At 35.4% G+C, this 7,462-nt stretch overlaps 1 protein-coding gene across 1 annotated transcript in view; it reads left to right on the forward strand.

Moving 5' to 3' along the window:
- The first annotated feature begins 7,055 nt into the window (after positions 1–7,055).
- The window catches only part of LOC108632990 (neuropeptide CCHamide-1 receptor-like), a 21,746-nt gene continuing 21,339 nt past the window's right edge, over positions 7,056–7,462 (forward strand). Inside the window, exon 1 of the mRNA XM_018037891.2 lies at positions 7,056–7,160. The gene's annotated coding sequence lies outside the window, so the exon portion shown is untranslated. The remainder of the gene's footprint in view (positions 7,161–7,462) is intronic.

Genomic DNA, 7,462 nt, shown 5'->3' on the forward strand with positions numbered 1-7,462 from the left:
AGAGTCATAAATAAGCTCTCACTGAAAATCCATGTCAGAGCGAAAATATATTGAATTTGTGGATAACGTTGCATGAAATATTGATACTGCCTGTTGCTCCTTTTTAGGGCATACTGATAATCCTAAGATCTTCAGTTCCTTGGTTATTCAACTTTAACATCAACACAGAAGCATCGCAAGTTCGTAATTTATTTTTAAGCACGATCCGTCTTCTTAAGCATTCATCAGCTCAATTGTCTATAATTTGTATGCATGAATAAATGATCTTCTGTGTTGCTATTATTAAAAGTTTTCTTTAAAATCTTGGAGCTTTGAGCGAACTTCTACTCCTCATGGCGATAAACTTCGTATCCACTTTTTACTTTCATTGTACTCAAAGTCAAATATCTACGCAAGCAGCTATTACGAAAAGTGGCTAAACTTTCCAGCTGAGCATTCAACGAAAAAAAACCACGGACGAGATACTTGAGCAGACCTATTCTCCTTATGTACTTTTGTTTCACATTGTTCTGCCGTACAGAAACGAAAAATTAGGGCTAATTCGAAGATCCTCTGTCGCATAAATAGTGATCAATTAAAGAACATAGCTATTTATTTTGAAAGTGGCCTAAGTCTATTTCCTAAAAAAAAATTCTAAAAGAAAAGCTAGCTACTTTAATATTTATATTCCTACGTCATCTTTTCATTTTGAAGGAAATTTTAAATAACACATTTAAAATCAGAAAGATTTTCTAAAAAGAAAATTATCTGGTTAATAGAATGATAATTTTGAAAGTGGCTCAAGTCCCATTTTGAGTGTCAAACGGATATGGAGTATATTACATGATAAAATTTTACGAGATAAGAGCTTTACGTTTTATTATTAAAGTAGTAATATTCGATTTGATCAGATAGTGATTTTTATTTCGTTTTTTTACTAACGGAGAAATGGTAAACTTGTTAAAAATATGTTGGATGCGATTTTTGAGAGCTGAACTATAGAATAAAATGTTCTATGAAACATTAATGAGAATGCACTTCAAAACTCTCGACTTAATACCGCGTTGGAGGAGGTCAAGAAATTTTAATAACATTGAATTCACAGTAATGTACGGTAAACAAGACCAATCAGAACGCTAAAATATAATGATCTGATGGACTTATTAGACTATGCACAACCGGCATACCATAATTATCTTAAATTCCTCCTGTATACGAAAATTGATGAACAGCGAATAATTAATTACAAAATATTATTAATTTTAATGTAACATTTCTTTAATACTGAATAAAAATGGGATATTTTTTAATTTTACAACATAAAATTATATATATTTTTTTTTATTTAAAGGGAACTTTATTTTTTAACATGGATTTATGCCTTTTTAAGAATTAGAAAAGTGTTTTCATTCATTTTGAAAGTGGCTTAAGTCCATATTTATAGCCATTAAAAACATACTATTTTTTAAACAATGTTTGTAATTGTGTTAGTAAATGATACACGCTTAGAAATACAAGAACATTATACTACTATTAGTTACCAATATTTTTGAACATTCTAAATCTAAAATTAGTGGACTTAGGCCACTTTCAAAGTAAACGGCTCAACTAGTACTTAATGAAATAATATTGAAGAACAAGAGGAATGTAGTTGTGTCTGTTTCGTTAGGAGCGAGCCATGTTTCTGAACGTTACCAACCCAAATCTCACCTCTCAACTACATTCGAGACTCAGACAATGGACAATCCCCACTGCCCTCTTCCCTTTTAAATTATTCCTCTATTATATGGAGCGAATATTGGAGGAAGATTTTATACTATTGAGAGCAAAACTCTAACTATTAACTTTAATTGAAAGCTATGTTTAAAACGTCAGATTTTATGCTTCGGTAGTCAATGCTCGACTCGAGGAGGATCTACCCAAGGGCGACCATGTCCCTGCGTGAGTGTTCTGAACGACCACAGTCCGACTTGTAATGTAACCCAACATATGCATCAGCACAGCACCTTTGAATGGGACAGACGCACCCCTGCGATTGACGGGGCAGGTCACCCAAAATACAGGACCCAAGCTTCAATAGCTTGATCAAAACCGCAGTCTCGTATGATACCCAAACAGAGTCTGACTGGTAGCGGCGCGGGTATACGAAACGCGAGAAAAATTGATTGAAACGAAAGAGGAATGAAGTTAAAGCTTCGTTATAAAATGGGAATATAGGATGGCGTACCAAACGAGAACACTTTTCAAAGCGAGAACACTTTTAAATGAATTTAAGTTTACTCAAACATTTAGGAAGAGGAACGGGAATAGTTTTCGCTTTGAATTTTGTAATCATATTTATACATGTAGTTATTAATTATACGCCGAGTTCTTCTCTTCGATCTCCTCTCTCTGTCTCCAATTTCTTGAAACTATGTGTCGAGACCCTCCTTCGTTTCTCTTCTAATACGAAAATTGATGAACAGCGAATAATTAATTACAAAATATTATTAATTTTAATGTAACATTTCTTTAATACTGAATAAAAATGGGATATTTTTTAATTTTACAACATAAAATTATATATATTTTTTTTTATTTAAAGGGAACTTTATTTTTTAACATGGATTTATGCCTTTTTAAGAATTAGAAAAGTGTTTTCATTCATTTTGAAAGTGGCTTAAGTCCATATTTATAGCCATTAAAAACATATTATTTTTTAAACAATGTTTGTAATTGTGTTAGTAAATGATACACGCTTAGAAATACAAGAACATTATACTACTATTAGTTACCAATATTTTTGAACATTCTAAATCTAAAATTAGTGGACTTAGGCCACTTTCAAAGTAAACGGCTCAACTAGTACTTAATGAAATAATATTGAAGAACAAGAGGAATGTAGTTGTGTCTGTTTCGTTAGGAGCGAGCCATGTTTCTGAACGTTACCAACCCAAATCTCACCTCTCAACTACATTCGAGACTCAGACAATGGACAATCCCCACTGCCCTCTTCCCTTTTAAATTATTCCTCTATTATATGGAGCGAATATTGGAGGAAGATTTTATACTATTGAGAGCAAAACTCTAACTATTAACTTTAATTGAAAGCTATGTTTAAAACGTCAGATTTTATGCTTCGGTAGTCAATGCTCGACTCGAGGAGGATCTACCCAAGGGCGACCATGTCCCTGCGTGAGTGTTCTGAACGACCACAGTCCGACTTGTAATGTAACCCAACATATGCATCAGCACAGCACCTTTGAATGGGACAGACGCACCCCTGCGATTGACGGGGCAGGTCACCCAAAATACAGGACCCAAGCTTCAATAGCTTGATCAAAACCGCAGTCTCGTATGATACCCAAACAGAGTCTGACTGGTAGCGGCGCGGGTATACGAAACGCGAGAAAAATTGATTGAAACGAAAGAGGAATGAAGTTAAAGCTTCGTTATAAAATGGGAATATAGGATGGCGTACCAAACGAGAACACTTTTCAAAGCGAGAACACTTTTAAATGAATTTAAGTTTACTCAAACATTTAGGAAGAGGAACGGGAATAGTTTTCGCTTTGAATTTTGTAATCATATTTATACATGTAGTTATTAATTATACGCCGAGTTCTTCTCTTCGATCTCCTCTCTCTGTCTCCAATTTCTTGAAACTATGTGTCGAGACCCTCCTTCGTTTCTCTTCTATTTCTTGATGAACCATCGTTCCCGGCGACGGTGAACCGGAACTTTGAAAGGAAAGAGTAGATATAAAATGAGGTAGAAGACCAATCGTCGAAGTGAAAGAGATATGTACCAAATTAATGATGCGTCAAGTCGTTGATTCTTATTCCATTTCTTGAAACCATGCATCGATACCTTCCTTCTTTTATTTCTTGTTAAACTATTCTTCCAATTAACAAATGGAATAGTAAAAGCAGAGAATAGATGCAAAGTGAAATAGAAAAGCAAACGTGAAAATGAAAGACAGGAGAATTCATGAACCCCAGAATCAGAATCGAAATCGAAATCGAAAGTGAAAGCAGAATTAAAATCGAAATCGAAATCAGAATGGAAATTAAAATCAAGATCAGAATTAAAGTCGAAATCTAAATCAAAATCTTAATCATAATTCGAATTAAAATCAGAATCATAAACAAAATTAAAATCGAAACGACAATCCTGATCAGAATCCAAATTAAAATCCAAACCAGAATTACGATCAGAATTAAAGTAGAAATCGAAATCATAATCATAATGAAATTTGAATAGGATCATGAAGTAAAAATGCAATGAGCTGTTTTCTTTCATTTATTAAGTAGAATTTAGCCATTTTTATTATACAATACTGGACTCATAAATTCGAAACAAAATTAAAAGCGATTTCCATAAGAGTTTCTGTTCACATAAGGCACGGGGTTACTTTTTAAAATTAAAATAACAACGTAATATACAAGGCGATATCTGTTGAGTTGAGACTTGGCCGAATGTACGTGTAGCGAGTAGATTTCTAAGATCGATTCTCTTGAAACCGAAATCTCAAATGTACAAATTTCAATCTATATTTTCGACTTCTTTTTTTATACGGAATCAGCCTCTATCCCCGTTTAGACCATCAGTTACATGACACCCTGTATATACACGTAATTTTACAGTAAAATTTAGTTGATATGTCTACTTTTTGTGATAAAACCAGCAAGCGTTAGCCAAGCACTTCTGCCATCTGACGCCTATTCATTTCGTCGTTCCGAACGTGGGAAACTCTGATCGATGAAAATTTTGATGATTACTTTCAGTTATCATACCTGGATAAGAACTGTTACACCTTTTTCCAACGGAAGAACAAAACGCTAGTGACAAAATATTAATCTAGAAATTCTATTATCCTCAAAGAGAATGAAGCTCCAGACGCCATCTGATACCCGGTTCAGAACAAATAGCAAGAAGTTCTTGGCGAGCTTTTTGCTACTGACATCTGCGAAAGGAGAAGTTTCTGTGGGACAACAGCCGTCACTAACAATAAGCACCGAGGAAAGACTACTAATTGTAATCTTTACTATTCGTAATTTCTCCTCGGTTTAATAACTAACACGATACGCAGCTACGCATATTTCTAATAAATGCAACTCGCCTGTATAGCAATTATTGTTTGCATTCATAAAACATACCTTCTTTAAGCCTAATTACAAACGTACTACGGCGGTGTGCAATAAATAAAACCGGCCGGATTATATTTACTTTCTGATATTAATGTTTGCTGGTATAATTGACTGATCAAACGAACGAGGATTCGCAGTGTTTCGCATGACCGCATTGCAAATGAGATTTAAAAAAAATTCTCGGAATGCGTAGTGCCCGTGCCATGTATCATGCGTTCGAATAACGCTTCAGGGGAAACGAGCAGTTGCTTTTTCCGCTTGAGTTACTGCGTTCTAAACCATTTGACTGATTGAAAGAACAATGTATATCCCTGGGAAGAAAAATAGAAAAGCTTCCAAGCTAGTTGGGTTCTTAAAAATCGACTTCCATTCCGCTCGACCGGAATTAAAATATCAACGCGAAGTGTTTGCACTAAATATTTAGCCGCGAATGAAGATAGAAAGAAGAAGCATGGCCTGGTACGACGTGCATTCTTCGCATCTGTATAAATATTCAAGCTTCAAATATGATTTGTACTCGAATCTCGATTTCACGGAAGCAGCATCATTCCGTAATGCCGTATATTGCGATCATCAAAATCGAGATATCGAAAATAAATTGGATTGAATATTTCATGTTTTACCTACGAGGCCCTTCGAATATTAAATTTCTGTAGAGCGCTTGATACAAACCGTGCTCCGGATTTTGAACAACCTGCCTACCTAGAAATTCATTCAGCATGAATTTAACTCTAACGTTAAGACGCCTACTTATTATCTTTATGACTTCCTAATGCTTTTATCATTTTAACTTATGTATTACACGTGGCTAGAACAATTTCGTTTCATGTACGATAGGACTGTGTTTGCTTTCTATATTCGTTATTATAAAAATATGACTCCAACATCACCTGGTTGAAATTACTAGTTAAGTAAGCTGAAAATGAGACTCGTTTAACAATGTTCACGGTGATTAAGAAATATTAATCAGAGCTAACTACGGTGAAACGTATGGATGCTTGAATATTCACACGATGGGTAAATTCTCGGTCATGCGGACTTATTCGAGCACATCGACTCTTTACCTTAAACCGCTTTAATTACGGTGAAATACGGTGAGTGGTTCGGTAAGCCGATACGTGAACGTGCACATGGCATTGACGGCCATTCTAAATCTAAATGCAATTACACCCTGGTGCACAAAATATATGAACGCCTTAATTCCGTTCGAATATTCTCACGATCCGAACAGTCTTCGAAGCATCACTCATCGAAGTATCAGATTTTTCGTGCTTTCAATTTTTGCCTATTTATTTATGCCTAGTCGAATTGAAAATAAATTTCCGGAGAAATATTTTATGACTGTATTCATCGCATAATTATAAGAATTCTAGCGGAAAAATTGATCAAGATTTATTCCACTCTATTGTTTCGACTACCGTTTCAATCCCATTGCGATTGTTACACATCTTTGCATATATGCAATCTATATGCAGCAGATTCAAAAAGCTTTTAATCCCAACCGAGGAACAATGACAAAGGCAATGAGCATTATATTACGCATATTCAGTGAGTTCTGTTAAAACAACAATATTTATCGTTAATCCCGTTTACCTCAATACAATTCGTATTTTTCACGGATTGATAAAGCATCCGACTTTAATAATGTTAAAATATTAATGCCAAAAATTAAAAATAATTCAGTGAGATATGAATTTATTCTCTAAAAGTACATACATGGCTTCCTATATAACTCCTTCTTAATGACAATTGTCATGGCAATTAATCAGAGATTGATTCAGAGGTACGATTCAATAAACATAAACAGAGGACCTGCCGATTGAAATCAAAGGATCGGTGGGTTGCTGCTGTCTTGCTATATTCCGACTGGTTCGGGGGTAGGTGGGGGTGACTTCGTAGGTCGCTCATTCTCGCGTGGGTAGAGCAACCTTCGCCAGTAGTATCGCGGTGACGACCAGGCGCGGTTGTCTCCTACCACTCTCTACCGATCTCTCCCCCGTTTCGCCGATCAGTGTCCCTTCACGGTCACCCTCGAAACGACCTCGATCAATCGTGAGTAAATTGTCCTCGCTTTCCGACACATTGCAACCCCATGTTTCTTGCGTATCGCTAACTGACCCCGTCGCTTCGTTTCTTTTCACGCGTCCCATGTGATCGACGGTAACTGAACGTGAGAATTTTATTAAAAATACAACGTGAGACGGAAGTGTCGCATGCAAACCGTATAATGTTTGATCGATGTTGTAGTAATAATAAGTGATTAAGAAATTTCTAAAGTAAAGGGACGATGAAAGTTCCACTTTCATTCGACAAAGTTTGCCAAACAAATTTTAATTTACGAAACTATTGCACAA

This window comes from Ceratina calcarata, unplaced genomic scaffold (assembly GCF_001652005.2).
Source record: "Ceratina calcarata isolate Rehan_Ccalc_2016 unplaced genomic scaffold, ASM165200v1 scaffold180.2, whole genome shotgun sequence".
NCBI lineage: Eukaryota > Metazoa > Arthropoda > Insecta > Hymenoptera > Apidae > Ceratina > Ceratina calcarata.